Source organism: Rhineura floridana, chromosome 10 (genome assembly GCF_030035675.1).
Source record: "Rhineura floridana isolate rRhiFlo1 chromosome 10, rRhiFlo1.hap2, whole genome shotgun sequence".
NCBI classification, from domain to species: domain Eukaryota; kingdom Metazoa; phylum Chordata; class Lepidosauria; order Squamata; family Rhineuridae; genus Rhineura; species Rhineura floridana.
In genome coordinates this window covers 18,598,020-18,621,544 of record NC_084489.1, presented here as the reverse complement: position 1 = coordinate 18,621,544, position 23,525 = coordinate 18,598,020, and the positions used below count along the sequence as shown (strand labels likewise).

Sequence of the window (23,525 nt, the reverse complement as noted above, 5' to 3'; positions counted from 1 at the left end):
TGGCCGATGGACTTTCCAGGCAAGTGGCTGGGACTGCAGTGACGTGACTAGACGGAGGAACAAAGAAAGACATTTTCCCCATAGAGACTTTTATTTGTTAACGCGACGTATAAATCCTGGAACAGGAATAATACTCTGCCGTTGTTTTAAGGGGGGGGGAAATGTGATGTTCCTATATTAATGTATATATGGTAAGTGTTGGTTGTTTAGAAGATACATGGTAAGTGGAGTGAAAAAGGAGGGGGAGTGAATGGGCAGTAGAATGCGAGATGATTGGCTGAGTGTTTAAAATGGCTGAACGTATAGAAGGAAGAGAGACAGTGGAATCTGGGGGGAGAAGAGAAAGAGTGGGTTGTTTGGTGGGTTTGAGAGAGTGGTTTACCAGGAGAGAGTGGAGAAGGAGGGGGGTGGAGTTCGGATTAGTATTGAGTAAAACCATATGCTTATGTGCCTTAAGAAGAAATCTTGTTAATCTTGTTAGCTTTGTTATCTTTAATAAATACTTAATTTGGTTTACCAAAGGCCTGATCCTTGGCTGGGCTTTCACAGACCAGAAGGGAGGGTAAGGTAATGACCAAGGCTGAAGGAAAACTGTAACAAATGGTGGCAGCGGTGAAGAGAATAACAATACCAGTATTCAGAGTCTCTGGGAATACTAGTATTAGGACGTGACTGGTGGTTGCCTAGCAGGGGGATCTGTTGAGATCTGTGCTAGAGCAGGGAGAGAAAAAAATAAAAAAGGACAGTCCGGACTGGTGGAGTCCCTGGTGATGCCTAGTGACAGGCAGTAGCCACGCGCAGGTAGGAACCTGACAGGGAGAGCCAGGGAAGGGCGTCACAGGCAGCTCTGGGTGTCACCCCTGTCTGGTGGTGTCACCCGGTGCGGCCCGCACATGCCGCACCCCCCTAGTGACACCCCTGACCACAACGCTCCCTTAAAGAGGTTGACTCCCTCCTACCATATAGGGATAGAAAGATCTGTCTGTTTTGGTTCTCTCAGCTTCTCACTTTTCTAATGTTAAGTTCATTTCTACAGCAATCTGAGAATTTAAAAAAAAAACTTCATGAAAATTCTCCACCATTTTAGTGCTAATTTTGCCAGATAAACACATGCCTTTTTGCATGTTATTTTCACTCATGTATTCATTTTTATGCACGCTTTGCCCTAATATATGCATTTTTGTACATGTTGTTTAGTTGTGAACTGCATCCCAAAATTCTAATAAATGAGAATTTCGAAGGATGTTTGAGTTCTCATTGTTTCAGAAATTGCAAATTTGATAAATTCTGCTTGAAATGCGAACTGAATTTAAATTCTCACCCATCCCTACTACTATACTGTATACAGATACCATCATATACAGATACCATCCCTACTACTATATACAGATACCATCATAAGTTAGGGTGCAGTTACACATCAGAACAAGCAGAATCTTGAAGCCTATTATGAGGGGAGTTTTTAACTTTGGGAACTTTTTCCTGTTCTTATAAAGTATGGAAAAAACCCAAAGTTTTACTGCTTCTTACTGCCCGTCATATCAATATACCCCTCCTTTTTACATAGACACCTATAAGGTCCAGAATCCTATAAAAAGAGCAGGTTTGGGCCCTTCACACTCTCAGCCATACCATCACTTCATATCCTCTTCTTTGCAGTTAGAAGTCCATCAGACCAGGAAATGATAAGAAAATCTTTTGCCTTACTGCAATCTGAAACCCAAAGCAACTGCAAAGGCAGGCTTATGAATCTAAAAGGCTTAGAGTTCTTGGTTCTGGGTTCAACTTAAACACATACACATAGGTCCAGGCACAGGATAGATAACTTTAAATTCTATTTTATTGGGGTTTCCTTAACAAACTGTTAAGCGCCACCACTTCATTTTCCATTTTAAATGGACTCTTGTTTCTTAAGATAAAGGAGTGTGAATGTAGTAAAATATTAGGATTAAAATGCACCTGTGAATGTACTGCAATGCATTTATCAAAATGTATTTGAACAACCTCATTTTCCCCCACTCCATTGTAATAAAAACTCTGTGTCTGTGTTGCGGTTAAGGGTTTTTGAGTTTAGAACTTTTTGGACACATTTTCAAAACAGTGCAACATTTGACTCATGAAAAAAGATCCACCTCTCACATTTGTGTTCATGTGAAAATCACATGTACAGGCATGTTCCTAGAACACACACAACATTTCAACCCTTTCCTTGCCTATGATCTCTATGAAAATCCCCCCGCACTAAAAAAGTTTATTACAGTCAAAGACCAGACAATATTACAATGCTAAGCTTTTTCTTAACCTTACTACAGGGGCGTCACTACCGGGGTGTGGAGGGTGCGGACCGCACCCGGGTGACACCCTGAGGGGAGTGACACCCAGAGCCACCCCGCCCCGCGCCGTTGGCCGGCAAAGGAGCTGAGAAGCTCTCCGGGTCAGCGCAGCCAACTCCTCAGAGGCGGGCGGGCGAGACCGACAGCTGGCGCCTGCTCGCTGGCAGTGAACCTGGGACGGGCCTTCCACCACCAGACTGGAGCGCGTGGTGAGTGTGTGTGTGTGCATGCACACGCGCATGCAACACCAGCCACCCCCGTCCATGCACCTGGGAGGGCGCTGTGAGGCGTCCTTCCCTGGCTCTCCCTGTCAGGTTCCTACCTGCTCGTGGTTACTGCCTGTCACTAGGCACCACCAGGGACTCCACCAGTCCGGACCGCTCTCTCTTATGGTTTGTCTCTCCGCTCTAGCACAGATCTCAACAGATCCCCCTTCTAGGCAACCACCAGTAACGTCCCAATACTAGTATTCCCAGAGACTCTGAATACTGGTATTGTTATTCTCTTCACCGCTGCCACCATTTGTTACAGTTCCCCTTCAGCCTTGGTCATTACCTTACCCTCCCTTCTGGTCTGTGAAACCCCAGCCAAGGATCAGGCCTTTGGTAAACCAAATTAAGTATTTATTACAGATAACAAAGCTAACAAGATTAACAAGATTTCTTCTTAAGGCACATAAGCATATGGTTTTACTCAATACTAATCCGACCTCCACCTCCCTCCTTCTTCACGCTCTCCTGGCAAACAACTCTCTCAAATTCACACCACATCCACCTATCAACATCCACCTCTTTCTCTTCTCCCCCCCCCAGATTCCACTCTCATTCTTCCTTTTATACGTTCAGCCATTTTAAACACTCAGCCAATCATCTCACATTCTACTGCCCATTCACCCCCCTCCTCTTTCACTCCACTTACCATGTATCTTCTAAAACAACAACACTTACCATATATACATTAATATAGGAACATCACATTCCCCCCCCTTAAACAACAGCAGAGTATTATTCCTGTTCCAGGATTTATACGTCGCGTTAACAAATAAAAGTCTCTATGGGGAAAATGTCTTTCTTTGTTCCTCCGTCTGGTCACGTCACTGCAGTCCCAGCCACTTGCCTGGAAAGTCCATCGGCCAGTACATTGTCCTTGCCTTCTATGAACTGGAAGTCCACTTGATAGTCCTGTAGGGCCCAGGACCACCTCTGCAGCATAGTGTTATGGTTTTTCATAGTCTGCAACCATAACAAGGCCCGATGATCCGTAGTCACTGTGAATCTTCATCCCCACACGTATGGGCGCAACTTGTTCAGTCCCCACACGACCGCTAGGCACTCCTTCTGGACCGACGAATAGTTTTTCTCCCTCAGCGCCAGCTTGCGACTCAGGTACGCCACTGGATGTCTGGTGCCTTCTCTCTCCTGTAGCAAGACGACTCCCAGCGCCAGGTCTGACGCATCTGTAGCCACGATGAATGGTTTCTCATATTCTGGTGCTATTAATATGGGTCCTTGGCACAAGGCTTGCTTCAGTAGATCAAAAGCCTTCTGACATTCATCCGTCCATACCACACGCTCAGAACACTTCTTCTTTGTTAATTCATGCAAGGGGGTTGCTATTTCCCCAAAATTTCTCACAAACTTCCTATAAAATCTAGCCACACCCAGAAATGCCCTTACTTGTTTTTGGTTAAGGGGATCGGCCACGCTTGTATTGCCTCCACCTTGCTCCATAAGGGGGTGATTTTCCCACTCCCCACCTTATGTCCTAAATAGATTACTTCCTTTAGTCCAAACTGGCATTTCTTAGCTTTTATTGTGAGGCCTGCTTTTCTTAAGGCCTCCAATACTGTTGTCAGGTGTTGGACATGCTCAGGCACCGACTTGCTAAAAATGGCCACGTCATCGATATAGGCCACTGCAAAATCTGACATGCCTCGCAACACAGTATTGATTAGCCTCTGAAATGAACTTGGTGAGTTCCTTAGTCCCATGGGTAAGGTCACAAACTCATATAACCCATCTGGTGTACTGAAGGCAGTTTTGGCTCTGGATTGCTCGTCTAGTTCCATTTGCCAAAATCCTTTACAGAGATCTAGTGTAGAGATAATGGTTGCTGCCCCCAATAACTCTAACATTGTGTCCACCCTAGGCATAGGATACACATCTGGGACAGTAATTTTATTGATTAGCCGATAATCAATGCAAAACCTTGTCGTTCCATCTTTTTTCGGAACCAGGACAATACTTGAGGCCCAGGGACTGATGGATTCCCTGATCACTCCTAATTCCAGCATATCTTCCACCTCCTTTTTGATCTCATTCAAAACTTTCCCATTCACACGGTACGGAACAGATCTGATTGGGGGACGATCTCCAGTATCAATGGAATGTATAACTATACTGGTTCGGCCAGGTTTGTTGCTAAAGAGATTCCTATAGGTTTTCAAAACTCTCAGAATCTCTTCTTTTACTTCCTCCTTCACCTCCTCTGACCATTCCACTTAATCTACCCCTCCTTTGTCTTTGCTTCCCTGTACCAAATCTGGAAGTTCAGGCCCACTTCCCTCAGGGAATAAGGTAACTTGCAACACCTGTACATCCCTGGTATGGTAAGGCTTCAACATATTTACATGAACCACTTTGCTTTTGTTTAATTGGTCTGTGGTGATTACATACGTCACTGTGTCAAGCCTTTCTCTGATGGTATATGGTCCTTCCCAGTTAGCCTGTAATTTGTCATGTTTCCTGGGTATGAACGCCATAACCATATCTCCCACATTATACACATGTTCCCTGGCTGTTCTGTCATACCAGTAACTTTGCTTCTGCTGAGCTTGACTGAGATTCTCTTTCACCACTTCCATCACTGATGTTAATTTATTGCAGAATTCCAATACAAAATCTACTACAGATGTTTTCTACTCTCCCAGGGTTCCTTCCCATGAATTTTTTAATAGTTCCAAAGGTCCCCTCACTTTTCTAGTGAACATGAGTTCAAAGGGTGAGAAGCCTGTTGACTCCTGAGGGACTTCTCTATATGCAAATAAGAAGCATCCCAAACGTTCATCCCAGTCTTGTGGGTGATCTTGAACATAGCTTCTGATCATGCCCTTCAAAACACCATTGAATCTCTCTGTTAACCCATTAGTGGCTGGATGGTAAGTAGTGGTCTTTAGATGTTTTAGACCACAACATTTCCACATACATTGCATCACTTCTCTCATGAATACACTGCCTTGATCCGTCAGCACTTCATGAGGGAAACCCAGCCTCATAAAGATTTTTAATAAAGCCTCTGCCACTACAGGGGCTTCTACAGATCTTAGTGCTTCTGCGTCTGGGTACCTGGTGGCAAAATCCACCACCACCACTAGATATTTCTTGCCATGCCTTGTGGGTTTGGAAAAAGGGCCCACCAAATCTATTCCCACTCTATAAAAGGGTTGTCCAATTATAGGAAGGGGCTTTAAGGGTGCCTTAGTTTACTCCACTTTTTCCCACCTTTTGGCATATTCCACAAGATAGAGAATGTTGTTTTACATCTTTGGAGATGTTTGGCCAATAATAGTGTGCCGCCAATCTCCTCTTGGTCTTTTTTATTCCCAGATGTCCTGCACATGGGACATCGTGGGCTACCTCTAGCAATCTGGTTCTGTATTTGCTAGGTACTATCAATTGCTTCACTGGTTCACATTCATCCTTTCTCTCAGCGGGCATCCACCGTCTATATATAATCCCATTTTCACACACAACTTGATTCCTCAGTTTGTCAGTGAAAGGAATCTGTTGGGTCAGAGCTTGTTCCTTTATCTGCTTCAAACTTATATCTTTATGCAGCTCTTCCCTGAATTGATCTGCTTCTTCCCCAGAGACCACTTGATACAGTCTGTCTCCTTCAGCAGGCCTGCTAGTGGTTGCTATGGTGACCTGAGGCTGGTTAACAGATTCCACCCTGTTTGTCTCAGCCCCCCTTAATATGGCTTCTTTTTCTCTGCCAATTTGCTGTCTGGTCACTACATAGATCTTTCCTTGGGTGCCCATTACATCTCTTCCCAGTATTACTGGTTCTTGTTGCTGGGCATTAATGCCTATTTTATATCAGCCCTCTCGGCCTCTCCAAGTCATATCCACCAGGGCCACAGGCAAACTTTCTGGTTGACCTCTCACTCCTTGGATAGTCACAGTTTCCTGAGGTAATATTACCTCAGATTTTATTAAATCTGGCCTCAGTAATGTCTGAGCGGCACCAGTATCAAGCAATGCCCAATAATTTGCCCCTTGTACACTCACTTCCTCTCTCAGACTTGAATCAAGGTCTGTTACTTCTGTCCAGTTTATCTGGCAGAACCGAACCTTTTTCTCTGTTTCTAAAGCCTTGGGCTCTGTTTTCACTGCCCTTGTCTGAGCAGGACTACTAATGGGGTTGGCAACCTCACATTGAAAACGTAGGTGCCCCGGTCTACCACATTTGTAGCATAATTTCTCCTCACTTTTAGGGTACACAGATCCACTCTGGGGTGTCCTGTGCCCTTCAGATTTTAATGGAGGACTCACTCGCTGTGGTACCACATCCCTTCTGCCAGCACTATATGGTCTGGGTTTAAACTCTCTTGATGTTTTCCCCACCCAGCCAGTTCTGTTGGAGGCGAAGTGATCTGCCATCTCTGCGGCCTCCTGCACCGATGTAGGGGAACGGTCTTTGACCAGGAGCCTTATTTCTGGTGGTAACTGATGGTATAATTGATCCAGTATCATGAGGCTTTTCACCTCTTCCACTGACTGAGCTTTGGCACTACTCATCCACTTTCCAAATATATCCATCAACTTTGCTCCCAGTTCCACAAAAGACCTCCCTGTCTGTATCTGGCAGTTTCTGAAAAGCTTTCTAAAATAATCAGGCCCCAGTCTGAATCTTTTAAACACTGCTTCTTTGAATTCAGCATAGGTGACGGGCCTGTCTGAGGGGAAATATTGGTATACCTCAGCCAATTCCCCTTTAATCAGGTTTGATACATACTGCATGTATTTATCTTCAGGTAGTCCCCACAACTGAGCTGCTTTTTCAAAGGTGCTGAGGTAAATTTGAGGATCTTGACCAGGCTCATAGACAGCAAAGTCCTTTGGAGTAATTTTTATTTTTACTCCATCTCTGTCTTTCCTTGTCTCCTCAGAGTGAAATTTCTCTCTATCAAATTTTAACTTTTCTACTTGTAATTCAGCATCCACTGCTCATTGCTTCTCCCTCTCCTCAAACCCCAATCTCATTCTCTCAGTTTCCATCTTCAACTTCTCAGCTTCCATCCTCAATCTCTCAGCTTCAAACTGTCGCTGTTTATCTTTTTCCTCAGCCTCAAAGACCCGCTGCTTATCTTTCTCATCAGCCTCCCTCCTCAACTTCTCTCTCAGGTACTCTATATAAGCGGGATTGCTTAAGTATCCTTCTGGGGTCTCTTCTCTGACAGGTTGTTTTTGCTGGGCAGTAGCAAATCCTATAAGTGCTACCCTCAATTCATCTACCCCTTTACCCTCGTGAGGTAAATTGAATGTTATGCACTTCTCCACCAGCTCCTCTCTTTTCATTTTTATGTATTCAGCCATGGTGTTTGAGTTCACTCACTCTTTGCCACACACTCTTTGCCAGTCACTCTCACAAGTAATCTTGTTTTGTTATTTCTGTTTGCCACACAACTATTAGGGATTCTCTAGTATTCGTATCTGGATTCTCTGTCGTTCGTATCCCACCGCTACTGCCACCACATGTGAGGCGTCCTTCCCTGGCTCTCCCTGTCAGGTTCCTACCTGCTCGTGGTTACTGCCTGTCACTAGGCACCACCAGGGACTCCACCAGTCCGGACCGCTCTCTCTTATGGTTTCTCTCTCCGCTCTAGCACAGATCTCAACAGATCCCCCTGCTAGGCAACCACCAGTAACATCCCAATACTAGTATTCCCAGAGACTCTGAATACTGGTATTGTTATTCTCTTCACCGCTGCCACCATTTGTTACAGTTCCCCTTCAGCCTTGGTCATTACCTTACCCTCCCTTCTGGTCTGTGAAACCCCAGCCAAGGATCAGGCCTTTGGTAAGCCAAATTAAGTATTTATTACAGATAACAAAGCTAACAAGATTAACAAGATTTCTTCTTAAGGCACATAAGCATATGGTTTTACTCAATACTAATCCGAACTCCACCCCCCTCCTTCTTCACGCTCTCCTGGCAAACAACTCTCTCAAATTCACACCACATCCACCTATCAACATCCACCTCTTTCTCTTCTCCCCCCCCAGATTCCACTCTCACTCTTCCTTTTATACATTCAGCCATTTTAAACACTCAGCCAATCATCTCGCATTCTACTGCCCATTCACTCCCCCTCCTCTTTCACTCCACTTACCATGTATCTTCTAAAACAACAACACTTACCATATATACATTAATATAGGAACATCACAGGCGTGCACCGGAGGTCAGCACCCCCCCCGCACTCCCGCTAGTGACTCCACTGCCTTACTAGCAGTGTGAAGGTGTGTGATTGTCATCAAGATCTCAGGGGCAGGTTAGATCAGCAAAGAACAGCTGAGCAGTGGGAAAAGGGGGCTGGGCTGCAGGCAAGCTAAACTTTATTTGCAACCCTGCTCCTTTTCTTCTGCAGCTGAGCAGCAGAGGAGAAGGCACTGCAGAGTCCTACTGCTCAGCTGTAGAATTCTGCAACAATGGAACCTCTGAAGAGAAAAATGAACATGGGTGGGGATTTTATTTCTTAACACTTTGTTTTAAACTTCTTGCTATGTTTTTGGGAAGGCTGAAAGAAGTGTGGTTTCCAACCTTGATGGGTTCTGCTTTAGTAAGTATTTTTGATAAAACAGAATACAGGGACAAATTTTCTGGCAAAGGCAGATTCTATGAATGTCCCTAGTGACTCTGGAACACTTTACCTTTGGAGATATGATCTGCCTCTTCGCTGCTTGTATTTCGCCGTCTGGTTAAGACGTTTTTATTTCGGGTTGCATTTAATCTGATCGAGGAATAAGATTGTTTAATTGGATTGTTTATGATAGTAGTATAAGTTTATTGATTGGAATTTTTTAGCACACTAATTATTTTTAGAGATTGTAAATTGTACTGTGTTTTATTTCCCTATGTTTTTATTGTCAGATTGTTCGCCGCTCTGAGTTTCTAGGAAAATAGAGCGGGTTAGAAATGTTTTAAATAAATAAATAAATAAATTTCCTTAAGAGCCTCTGCATTACAGCAGCACCATGCACAGTCTACATAGCAGTCTGTGGGTATTCCATTCTGTGTTGGGTCTACTCTGTATAACCCATACTGACTAAAGATTCATAAAGTGTGTAGTCAGAAGCTACTTTTTGCAGCTTCTGTTTGTGCAATTTGTAGGAATCTCTCATACCACATAAAGCTAGATCTTAGCTTAGGAGCTGCAGGTTTTGCATCTGTAGGCATTACATGTGAGAAATACCAACTGACACCAAGCAACCTTATGGATTTTTTATCCTTTTATGGCAGGTGAAGACTTGCAAGAGAAGCACAAAGGATAAAATTGGCAAGGACATAGAGTAACAGTCAACATGCCACCATATGCATTGAACTGAATTGCTGCAAGACTACTTGGTGTTATCCTAGCATTCATTTTTTAATGTCCGTTATTCATCCTGCTTAATTCCCTGGTTAAATCCAATTCACTCAGGGGACAGTTTAAAGGCAATAACTCATAAAATGTCATAGAAGTAGGGCAGTAAATATCCCTCGGATGTATTTGCTTTAAGATCAAGTCAGTTCATGATACATATTGAAAACCGATGGGAAAATAAAAAAGATTGGGCTTTAAATCCATTTCATACTTTTTAACAGAAAGGTTCGCACAGCTGAAAGAGCAAATATTAAATGTTAATAACAAATGTATTAATCTGCAAAAATATACAAGGCACCTTACACAAAATCAACACAGTGCAAAATGAGGGGGGAAAACTTCCTAAAATCAAGACAAAGTACAAACTAACAAAACCGACAAACTAACAATCAAATCAGTTAAAACAAGCAACAGTTTTAAAAGCAGCAGATCACACAATAAAAGTTCAGGAGCTATGGAATCACATACTCCTTCTCTCCTGTGGCTGTTTTTTTCCTCCCAGCTTTGTCCAGGCTTCCTATTTAACCAAGGTTTAAAACCAGGATTTGATGCTGTTTCCATCATTAATGTGCATCATTACTAAGTATCTCTTTGGTGTCTATTGTGATATGTGTGTGTTTGTGTGAAGAAGCCATGCAGCTCCTTAAAAATGTGCACATGAGAAAATAGAATCCTTCCAGATAGAGGCTTAATACTGCAAATAGATCATTGGTAACAGATTTTGTTTTTTAATTTAATGGGTTTTTCACAGAAAGGGTAAAACCAGATTAAAGAGTGGGCAAAAAGGCTGGCATTTTGATGCTGACACCCTCGTGTGGGTTGCTGCAAACAAACCCAACTTGCATGTATAAGCAACACCAACTCCACAATAAACATCCATCTGGAAGCACCCAGCCCCAAGATGTTCAGACAGATGTGTGTTTCTTCTGATACCCATGTCCCCAAAATATCCTGTCTAAAACAGTCCTTAATCTTAAAGTGCAAGCAAGGACCTTTGGCCAATCCCAGCCACCTGAAAAATAAACCTCTGTGATACAAGGGATTGCATTTTGCATGTCAGGATCTTCTGCCCTGTGTTAAATACACATAAGATACATAATCTCCATGCACCATCCAGAATGAAACCATGTAATCAGTGCTAAAAATCCAGCTCCACTAAGGCTTTGCTTTCCATTCTATCCATTGTCCTAAAAGACTTCACTGTTATCTGGTGGAACCAGACTTTTGGCACCTTCATGCTGCAGAAATAGTATAAAAGGAGGTTATAGTAAGAATTGAATCTGTGTTTACCTGCACCATATGGCATGGAAGTTCCATCCACATATTACATTTCATATGCTCTTTCTAGCAGGATTTTGCGGGTCATGTAAAAATGGCCAGATTTTCAATTATTGGAAGACTGAAATATAACATCTTTTTTCAGCCTTCTTCAGGTGCTTTTTGTTATTTGGTATGTTGACAGACAATGGAACTGCAAAAATTTGGATATAATAAATATTCTTTTCTGCAAGATTCAAAACTGGAATCCAATAATCAACAAATGAGGGAGCATCTGATGCCACAGAATCCGTTAAGCTAAGTGGGTATAGGTAGGGATGTTAGAGGGATTTGATTTGTGATGAGACCTAGAAATAAAGAGGCAAGATTCAAGGTGTAGGTTGAACTAGAGCCACATTTGATTAATTAAAAGAGTATCTGAAGAGGGGAAATAGTGTGGAGTACTAACCTGATATGAACAAGACAAACTGCATTGGATGAGCCACCTCTGGCCTAGGTCAAGGGGCATGATTCATCATCAGCCCTTTACCTGAGCCACGTGATTAAGGTGAGTAGGGAGGACTTCCTGACCTGCTCTCACCTGGGACCCTACAATTCAGATAGGATTAAGTAACTTAGCCTCAAATATGCTCTGAACAGTGGTGTACCAAGGGGGTGGGGGGGCGGCCCGCCCCGGATGCAGCCAATAAGGGGGGGTGCAAGATGGAGTAGGGTTACCAGGTGTCCAATTTTCAGCTGGAGTTTCTGGTTTTGGGGGGTCCTCGCCGGGTCTCTGGCTAATTTACCTTAATCTCCAGGCTCTCTGCTTCAATTTAAAAAAAATTAAGTTTCTAGGTGGTCTGATTCCCAAGATATACACCAAAATGTCAGCCGCTGCCCCCCTGCAACTGTTTAATCTGTTTAACGGATCTGTATAGCAGCTCTTAGCTCCAGAGCTTGGCAAAGTTACTTTTTTAAACTACAACTCCCATCAGCGCCAGCCAGCATGGCCACTGGATTGGGCTGATGGGAGTTGTAGTTCAAAAAAATAATTTTTCCAAGCTCTGGCTCTAACCCTGCCCTTTCAGGATTGTAACGCCGGGGCCCAAGGCAAGCTGATGCCCAAGGGCCCCGGCATGCCTGGAGCCGGCCCTGAATACAGCCATACTCACCTTTTGTATGTCAAGAAAAAAGAAGAAAAGCCATGGCCAGGGCATAAAAGGGATCTCCCAGGACTCAGACCCACACTGCAAACTTCAAAACACAGTTCCCTAACCATTTAGCCACAACAGCAGATGACAGACACATCATTGGGCGTTCATCTCTATTCACTAGGGATAGGAGAGAAATTCGGTTCGCATTTAAAGCTGAATTGATTGATTCTCACCTTCCAAAACAATATAAGAACCAAACCACAGCCATCCTTCAAAATTATTGTTGTTGTTGTTGTTTGATTTAATTCCCACCCTTCCTCCCAGCAGGAGCCCAGGGCGGCAAAATCCACACTTATCCAAATTTTGCAATGCAGTTGTCCAACCAATGTTTACAAAAATGAATATATTGGTGAAAGTGTACCTAAAATGAATAGACAAGGGGAAATATCATACAAAAATGCATTATTTTAGGAGAATTTGCTTGCAAAAATGTGTAAGAGTCAGAGCTGCCTACAAAAATGTGTTGATTAGGAGAAATTTGCACTTTAATGCTGAACAATTTTCATGAGGATTTTTTAAACATAAATTTGCAAATTGCTACAGAAGTATGGAGAACCTAGTCTCAGACTGGAAAGATAAGAAATGAAAAGTACCAAAATGGACAGATCTTTCTATCCCTACTACACAAGTATACACACTCCAACCACAAAACCCAGTCATACACACCAAAAGAATATGAACTGCAGGAGGAGCCATAATCTGGGGACAGCTTTTGTTTTACATACTGGTTCAAATCCAGAGTAAAATCCCACACTAGGAAAGGAGGGCATACTCAGGCACAACTGAGCCATGCAGCAAGACCACAGCATGGGCCAAATAGCTTTCCACTCCCACAGCCAATGTGACCGATCCAACAGAGGCACATTCCTTGTTGGAATAAGTAAGTTTGCGTGCCACCCCCTTTGATAGGGAGATATTCCCTCTAACCAGTATTGGGGATATCTCTATATGTTTGTTTACCACAATGTAACTTCATTAAAGGGTGGGGTTATTTACCTTCTCTTCCTCCTCCTTTGTCTGGGGATATTGAGATCTCTGCATATTCTCCATTAACCTCTAGCAGAGGGAGCAGGCAGACCCTCCTTCCAGGAGCATCCTCACCAATGACTGAAAATGGACTGAGACCACAGATTATTTCTGTCTAAACTAGAACCTATGTTTTTCTTAAAAATATGAAGGTCATCAGTCAATATTTTATTCTTTTTACCTAAGTAGATTGTCTCTGTTGATTTATTTGATTAACTAGTATGTCTGAGAGAAAGTGTGGGTTTTTCTCAAATCCACTGTTGCATTTATACTTTGCTAAGAAATAGGACTACATATTGTTCCTAATTCATTTAAACCAAACATTCCTCACCTCTCCCTCCTCCACCCCAGCCCCAACTGGCTACTTCATACACCCTGGTACTGGCACTCATTCCACTCATCTCTTGAGAGCTCTGCCCCCTCACAGTCCAAGGAAGCTGAGTGAGCAGAGAGTGAAGGGGCCACTACCCCTAAACCTCTCTCTCTCTCTCATAATCCCTTCCTCAGGCCACCTGAAGCCAGATCCTACTAGGGGGTGGGAAAGGGATTCCCTAGCAACAAGAAACACTACATGTGATAACAAGCTTAACAATTCTGAACTACTAGTCTATCTACAGCATTATGACATAATATTTTTACAGGAGACATGGTACACACATACTTTACTCATTGACGGCTACTATACTGTTGATCTTCCAGCTAATACCCCTGATGGGGACAGTAAAGGCAGAGCCAAAGGCGGCTTGGCAATCTTAATATCTACCGCCTTGACTGCACACCTGTACAATATCTCCCCATGTACGAACATTGCTGTGTCTCTTCTGTTGTCCCTGCATACTTTAGAATTGTTACTAATCAACGTTTATATGCCTCCACTAACCTCAAGGGCTGAAGTGGATAAAAAATGGGACGAATTAGAGGCTTATATAATAAAGTTGGAGGCAAGTCATCCTAAAGCCTTCCTAATCATAATGGGTGATTTCAATGCTAGAATGGGCCCTAATAATGACACCCTTATGGCCTCGAAATTGTGGGGTGGGGAGGATAATGATCAATATGCCCACTTACCTGACAGGGCTTCTAAAGATCACAAGGTAAACTACCCGGGCATATGCTTAACACGCCTAATAGGAAATCGTAGTCTTAACATTCTTAACGGTCTAAAACCATGGGATGCATGTGCTGAATATACCTTCATATCCAGCAGAGGTGGCAGTGTCATAGATTATGCTATCATCCCCCACCATCTATTGTATGCTATTGTTAACTTTTCTGTGGGCACGAGACTGGACAGCGATCACCTCCTGCTAACTTTTTCAATCCAGCTAAATGAGAGAACCAGATTATCGATGAAACATCAACCGGGATCCAATACAGCCCAACACACATACAAAAGACAAAATTGGTCCCCACTAATAGCTCCTAAGATAGCTGCATTTATCGCTTCACCTTCTGCTAAACTTATCCAGCAGCGCTTAAGAAACACCTCAAATACCCCAACAGCCCTAAACATTTATGAATCCTTGATAGAGTCTCTAAATCTGATATTAGTTCCCAATTCGAATAACAACAGGGCAAACCCCAGAGCTGGCTTGCCTATCTGGTTTGATCAAGAGTGCAGAACCGCCAAAAAGGAATTAAATCAGGTATACATATGCTACCGACAATGTAATAGCAGCAACCTCCCCCCGGAATACTATACAGCAAAAAAGAAATATAAGACGGTTCTAGCCACCAAAAAACAACAAGCACAATTGGAGGGCTGGAAATCCCTAGTGCTGGCCTCCAAATACAAAAACTCTAAAGGTTTCTGGTCTATTATTTCGGGCATAACGAGACCTTCCTATTCTGCGCCATGTAACATCCCTGCCCACATATGGGAACATTATTATACTGTTATCCAACAAGATACTTTTCACTCTTCTTCATATTACCCCTTCACCTTTGACCTCTCTAACACACCATTATGGCCCCCTGTTTCTCAGGAAGAAATAGCTGATTTAATTCTTAAATTAAAATCTCCCAAGGCACCAGGTATCGACAATATACCCCCTGAGTTATTGAAGAACCACTATGAATGGTGGGCCCCTATTTTGGCCAATCTATTTACCCTTATCAACAACACTGGCTTAATTCCCCAAGCTTGGAGGGAAGCCATAATCATTCCTATCCATAAAAAAGGCCCCAGAGACGACCCAAATAACTATCGCCCAATTAGTCTCCTTTCAGTAACAGGGAAATTATACGCCAGCTACTTGAAAAACAAACTCTCATCCTGGATTGAGGATGAGAACATTCTAGGATGGGAACAAACAGGATTTAGGCGCGGACGCTCTGTCTTAGATCACTGCATCGTTTTATATCACCTAGCAGAAAAATACAGGAATCAGGTGGGAAGCGGATTATACACAGCCTTTGTAGATCTAAAATCTGCCTTTGATTCCATCTCCAGGGAATTCCTATGGTCAAAAATGGCAAATACCACAATAGACAAAAGACTATTACTCCTTATCTACAACCTACATCTGAACACTTCCCTTAGGGTCCGCTGTGGCCGAAACGGGGACCTGACCAATACAATCCTCACAACGAAAGGGGTTAGGCAAGGCTGTGTACTGGCTCCCTTTCTCTTTAATTTATTCCTGAACGATCTAAGATCCAACTGTCTTTCTCCAGATTTTCACTCACCCAAAATCGGTCTGCACAGATGCCCTGTCCTGCTTTACGCGGATGACGCAGCCCTTCTATCCTACTCCAAAGTAGGCCTCAAACGATTGTTGAGAGTGTTCATGTCCTATTGTTTGGAAAACCACTTAACTATCAATTATAACAAAACTAAAATTGTAGCTTTTTCCAAGAGTTGTAAACTTTCTCATTGGACAATTAGTGGGCAAGAAATTGCTCAAGTCTCCTCCTATAAATATTTAGGCATTCTCTTCCATTCTACCCTCTCCTGGGCCCCACATATACATGGGGCGGTGTGCACCTCTCGTACCACATCCAAGAACATCTTACGTTATTTTTACATCAAAGGTGGGCACTACATCCCTGCACCAATACAAGTCTTTCAATCCAAGATTATCCCTCAATTACTGTTTGGTGCCCCTCTATGGATCTTGGCTTACAAACCCCACATAGAGGCTGTTCTATCAATTTTTCTTAGACAAATCTTTGGGTTGCCAAGATCTGTCCCGAATGCAGCCCTTAGACTGGAAGCATGTGTACCATCGACTGAATGCCAAGCTTGGACAAATGCCTTTAACTATTGGATTAAACTTTCCTATAACTGTCCCCCCGGGTACCTAACTTCCCTTTGGGAAGACCCTTATCTCTCCTCATGGATGAAATCCTACCATGACAAACTCCCCCGATTAGGCTTCTCCTTAGAACAATTAACCCTATTAGATTCTAAGTCAGCCAGTCACTCCATTCGAACCAGACTCAAAGATTTAGACCGACAAATCTCTACTACTGCAGCCCTCAAAACTTGCTCTCCCCTACACTACAAACTGCCTTTAAATCCGTCTAAATATCCTTTATATCTTGAACACCTAACAACACCCAAACTCCGACACGCCTTCTCAAAAGCCAGATTTAATTGTCTGACCTCGGCACTAATGGATGGTAGATACCACGGTATCCCTCACGATCAACGTTTTTGCCCGTGTAAAACGAAAGCTCTGGAAACCCTCGCCCATGTCTTGTTTGCCTGTCCCTTTTATCAACAGGAACGATATCAATACATCACTCCCCTTATAATGAAATTTCCCAATCTACCCCCTGAACGTTTGATAATCTACCTCCTGAGTGGTTCCAACAGATCCCAAACCGAGATGGTGGCCAAATTTGTCTATGTTGCTCAATATAAGCGTCAAAAACAAGTTTGACACTCTATTGAGAGTTTCTCATCCCTATGTTTTACTTCCATGCTTATTAACTAACCAATCTTTCCTTGTTTTATACTTTTATTCATTTTACCTTTGTATAATGCTTCTCTTTGTATTTTATCCAATACCTATATGGGTCTATGACCGTAATAAACCATATCATGTGATAACGTCAAACCAGCCTGTGGAGAGCAAAGGGAGAGGGAAAGAGCACAAGCAATATTCAGCAGCTGGAACTCATAGTCCCTGAACCTGGATACACAGTAGGTGCCTGCAAGGGTGTGTGAGAGCACTCTGAGTGTGACACTGAGGTGCTTAGCTAGTGCTCATACATCAGCCTCCCTCCTCAATGAACCGAAGGATGCACCGACAGTGGAGTAGCCATGATACCTACTAGCCTTTGATAGCCTTATCTTCCATGAATTTGTCTAATCCTCTTTTATGGCCACCCAAGGTGGTGGAACAAGCACTTTTGCTTTGTTGCTCCCTGCATCCAGTGCATTGCTCTAACATGGAAGGGGATGTCTATGCTCTGCCTCCACAGTCAGAGACAGTATGCTTCTGAATGCCAGTTGCTGGGAACCACAAGAGAGGAGAGTCCTCTTATGCTTAGGTCCTGCTTCTGGGTTTCCCACAGGCATCCGATTGGCTGCTGTGAAGAGGATGCTGGACTAGATGGGCCACTGGCCTGATCCAGCAGGCTCTTCTTATGTTCTTATGGCTAGCAGTGACCGTAGCTGAAGTGGAGTACCTGACTTTTGCCAACAGAGAGTTTAGGGTGTGTGTGTGTATGAGTGCCTCCTCTGTGTGTGGAAGCCACTGTTGGGAGATGGGGAAGAGCAATAGATCAGTATCATTCAGATAAGACATGATATTCACATGTAGGAAAATGGGAGGAGACAGTCACAGGAATCCTTCACAGTATGTGTTTTCCCTTCCCTAACCTGTGTGGGGTGCTCTGTCCTGGCAGGCCCCCAGTTGTTGGTATTGAAGTGGGATGTTGAGTATTTGTGCTGGAACTCCCCAGGTGAGATACGTATTAGAGTTCTAGGAAGAAAAGTGTTAGCAATGTGATGTGCTTAAACTCCCATGGGTCTTGTGATGCCAGGCTCTTTTGAACAAAATGCTCCCTTTGAGTTTTGGAGTGCGTTGCCATCAATATGCTGATGACACGCAGCTCTATTTCTCCTTTTCATCTTCTTTAGGTGAGTCTGTTGATGTGCTGAACCGTTGCCTGACCGCGATAATGGACTGGATGAGAGCTAATAAACTGAGACTCAATCCAGACAAGACTGAGACACTGCTGGTGAACGCCTTCCCTGCTCAGATGGTGGATGTTCACCCTGTTCTGGATGGGGTTACACTCCCCCTGAAAGAACAGGTACGTAGTTTGGGGGTTCTTTTCGATTCTTCCTTGTCTCTCGAGGCCCAAGTGGCCTCGGTGGCACGGAATGCATTTTACCATCTTCGTCTGGTAGCCCAACTACGCCCCTATCTGGACAGGGACAACCTCGCCTCTGTTGTTTATGCTCTGGTAACTTCAAGATTGGATTACTGTAATGCGCTCTACGTAGGGCTGCCCTTGAAGACAGTTTGGAAGCTTCAGCTGGTGCAGAACGCGGCTGCCAGACTATTGACGAGGACCAGTCGGTCTTCGCATATAACACCTATTCTGGCGCGTCTGCACTGGCTCCCTATTTGCTTCCGGGCGAGATTCAAGGTGCTGGTTTTGACCTATAAAGCCTTACACGGCATGGGACCTCAATACCTTGTGGAACGCCTCTCTCGCTATGAACCTACCCGTTCACTTCATTCAGAATCTAAGGCCCTCCTCCGGGTACCAACTCATCGGGAAGCCCGGAGGGTGGTTACTAGATCTAGGGCCTTTTCTGTGGTGGCCCCTGAGTTGTGGAACAGCCTCCCCGAAGAGGTACGCCTGGCGCCTACACTTCTATCTTTCCGGCGCCAGGTAAAGACCTTTTTATGCTCCCAGGCATTTTAATCTTTTAATTTTCTTAATCTTTCTACTTTTAATATGTATCCTTCTTAATTTGTGTTGTATTTCGTTTTTGTTGTGCTTTCTGTTGTTTGTTTGTACATGTTTTTGTGATTTTTTACTATGATATATTGTATTTTACCTTGTTTGTTCACCGCCCTGAGAGCTATTCTGCTAAGGGCGGTATATAAATTGAAATAATAAATAAATAAATAAATAAATAAATAAATAAAATACTGTTTCTCCCACCAAAGCTCCCCCTTGTGAGCTTCAAGTGTGCATGACATGGGGGACAAAGATAGAGCCCCCCACATCATGCGCCCTATCATTTGGTTTTATATACAGATGGTGGTGTGCTATGATTGGGTGCTGAATTAAAGCATATCCTATGTCCCAACACGGGCAGGTAGGTAGCCAACATAGGGGCAGGTATTCCCTGTCTCCCACTTTCTTTGTGCTCAGTCTGTGGTTTGAATGAAGTCACTCTATCAGCTGGGGCTTGGCCACAGTTTGATGTGATACAGTCTAAGTGGGCTCCTTCCCTGTATTGCCCAAGACCCAGCCACAAGTATCCCATTTCAGCCATTTTGCTGGCAGGGCAGTTGGTGCCACTCAACCTGGTTGGGCTGCTATGGGGGTGTGGCCAAGTTTTGGTTTTCTCCCCATCCTTCTCCTTGCAAACATATGGTGGGTACTTAGCATTCCAATTTTGCTTATAGTATCTAATTCAACTGCAAAATGTCTTACTTTGGTTCAAAAGGGATTCCACCTGTCACAGGTGCTTCTCTGTTGGGAGAAAAGTTGTGTGGCCATCTGTTCTGGTTCTTTCTCTACCCTCCTCCTTTGCAAAGAAATATGGACACTTAAACATTGTAGTTTTAGTAATACTTAGCACCTAACAGAGCTGTAGTCCTATGCTTGCTCTCATGAAGACACACACAGTTAAGTCATATCTCCTCAGCAGTGAACAGAAAACTAGATCTCTGCTCATTCAGTAATGCTTTCTCAATCCTCCTGTTTAAAACACACACACACACAAAGTGAGTAAGCTGCTGCAAACTCACATTTAGTAGGCATATACAAAAGGCTTTAATTCTGTGTTTGCTCTCATAAGTAAACCCTACAGAATACCGTGGGGTTTACACTTACTTCTGAATAAGATGAAGAGGTAACCAGCAGTACTCAGAAAAATCATTTTAAGAAAGGAAAAAGTAGTTCAGTTCAAGTTCATCCAAATGCACTTTTAGTTCAAAATAATTTCTGCCTGCCACACAGCTGTTAAAGGCACAAGAGTACTGCTTTCCCCCAAAGCCAATCCTAAACCATACAAAGAACTCAAGTGAAGAGTAAAAAGAAAACAGATATTTGGCCAATTTAATAATTTTTAAGAAATTAAAACATTATTAAAATGAGCATCTGTAACTGTATAAATGTAATGGCTAGAGTGCTGGACTAGGACCTGGAAGGCCAGGATTCAGTTCAACATCCACTTAAATAAACACAGTGGGGCTTACTTCAAGTAAAAATTATAGGTTTATTGAGTTACAACGGCTAAATCATGCCTCCTCTTTGGTATAGTTAAAAATTACATATGTGAGACTATGCGTCACTTCTATGGAGAAGATAGCAAATATTATGTTCAGGATTATGTTTTATTTAAGCTATGCCTGGCTTATTCCCTGATATGCAGAAAGAACCTCACTGACCTAGAGCAGTGTACGTAAGTATCACGGATAGTAGTTATTGCCTAAAGATCTCCAGAGTTTCTTTTTTAAAAAATAAAACCAATCCTGTGAACTGTAAGTTCCTATTGCTCAGAGAAAGAGATATAGCAGGTAGAAAAAAAAAGAAGCCAAAATGTTAGGAAAAAAGGAGTCTTTCACACCATATGATTAGTTCTAAATACTGTAGCAGGATGTTCCACAAGTTCCTCCAGTATTCCATTGGTGCGGGGACTCAAACATTCATAAAGTATATTTAAGTCTTTTGGTTGTTATAAAAACAGGGATTTACTTACCTCAGTATTCCTTCTCCTTTTGATCGACTACATTTACACAGGTTCCACCTCCCCACTCAGTGAAATTGGAGCAGGATGTGTGCAATAGCCCCACACATGCCCCACTAATTGGATTACCAATGGCAGGGAATCTGTGTTATCAGCTACTCTTCTGCTCTCTTCTCCCCAGCCCCCATCATTAAAGACACAGTCCTGGGTTCAGAAAGAAATTAAACACAGGGTCTGCTTCAAAGGACTCCTAAGCTTTTTGTTTTAATTAAAACAATTATAATAAAATCTTGCTTATTATACTTTATATAAGCTCATATCACATTTTCAGATATATTCATTTTATTTATTTAAAGTAAGTAAATAAAAAGGTCCAGTCCGGTCCATTTTTGGAGCAGTTCATCACCTAGAATCTCCTCTCCCTCCCACCCTGACAATAAAAAAGGTCCACCCTAGCTCCACCCTATGAAGAAACCAGATTCTATAACACATACACTCAATGCCAGCCAAACATTTGGGGGGGCAGTTTGCCACCAAGAATCTCATCTTCCCCCCCACCCTGACAATAAAAAGGCCCAGTCCAACCAATGAAGAAACCAGATTCTCACACACACACAACCTTATGATGCCAGCCAAATATTTTTAGGGGCAGTTTGTCACCAAGAATCTCCTCTCCCTTCCCAACCCCCTACAATAAATACAGTCCAGAAACCAACATGTTTTTAGTGTAGTTTACCACCACTTCTCTCACTGATATGTCTGTATATTGCTGAGCATGCTCAGAACCAATGTATGATTCTGATATATGCTAAGACTACCAAATTGGGCTATTCTTGAAGCAGCCTAGACTCTTCCCTAATTTGCTATACAGTAGGGCCCCACTCATACGGCAGATTAGGTTCCAGACCCCTCGGAAAAGCGAAAACCGCCGAAAAGCGGATCAGCTGTAGCACGGGGGTCTAGAAACTAACCAGCTGATCGTGCCAGAGGAGGAGAAGATCAGCTGTAGCACTCTACAGCTGATCTTCCCCTCTTCCAGCACAATCAGCTCCAGCGCCGGAGTCTGATCTTCCCCTCCTCCTGCGCGATCAGCTGGAGTGCAGGAGTCTGATTGCACCAGAAGAGGAGGAGATCAGCTGTAGCACTCTACAGCTGATCATCCCCTCCTCTGGCAAGATCAGCTGGAGCACAGGAAGCTCCAGTCCCCCCCCAGCTGATCACCCCTCTGGTACTGTATTAGCGGAACACCTAAAAGCAGGGTGCCGAGAAGAGGGGCCCTACTGTAGTGGCTGTATTAGACAGGCCTCATAACAACAGATGCAATAGAAGCCTTCCTATGAGGGCTGACAAGCAGGCAGACCAAGGGGAGGGACTTCTTTCTCATAGCTACACTTTTGGATTAGGATTGGCTGTGGTGCAGAGAGCTGATTGGCCAGAGAACAGTCGATTGACAGAAATGTTTATAGAGCTTCTCTCAGTTCAAGAAGTTTAAAATGTGTTTGGAACAAGAAAAAGTGTGTGACTTTTAGATTTGGGGGCAATATTTTAAAAATTGCTTGGCATGCTCATTAGGAGGGCTGTGCCCCAGTAGCCCCAACCAGCCTCCACTGTCTACTGGTATATATGAGGCATTCCACCCAGGAACAGCCAGTGTGGTGGGGTGCTGCCATACCACCACCCTCCTGACAGTAGCAGTGCTGCGACTTACTGGAACAGTGGGGTAGTGGGGTAGGGCAATGACAACATCAGGGCTGCATGGGCAAACACACTGGAGGAGCCAATACAAGACCCCCGTCATCATGACCACACAGCCCCAACCTCTGCTACACTGCCCAGTAAGGGGCAACAACATGACTGTCAGAGAGGTGGCAGGGTTTGCCACACCACAATGGCAGCACCTGTGAATCTGTCGTGGTGGCAGCATATCTAGTGTTCTACTAGCATTGGCAAGGGGGTAGAATTCCTGTAAGTGCCATAGCCCCTCAGCTGGTGGGTCATGAGCACAGGATTATGTCCATAGGTATTTGTGCTTCCTTCATTGTGTTCTTTTTGGGGGGGGGGCTGCAAAACAGCAAAAAAAAAGTCATTCCTACCTAAAGTCTTATAAAATACAATTTTGACTGGTTTCATCCTTCATTTTGTTCTGTCAGAATCCAATA

The 23,525-nt window shown here is 43.5% G+C and overlaps 1 long non-coding RNA gene across 1 annotated transcript in view; it reads right to left on the bottom strand.

Annotated features, from left to right (window-relative positions):
* LOC133365481 (uncharacterized) overlaps positions 1-21,487 on the bottom strand; it is a 68,132-nt gene extending 46,645 nt beyond the window's left edge. The window contains exon 1 of the long non-coding RNA XR_009758227.1: positions 21,379-21,487. This is a non-coding gene — a long non-coding RNA (uncharacterized LOC133365481). The remainder of the gene's footprint in view (positions 1-21,378) is intronic.
* Between the last annotated feature and the right edge of the window lie 2,038 nt (positions 21,488-23,525).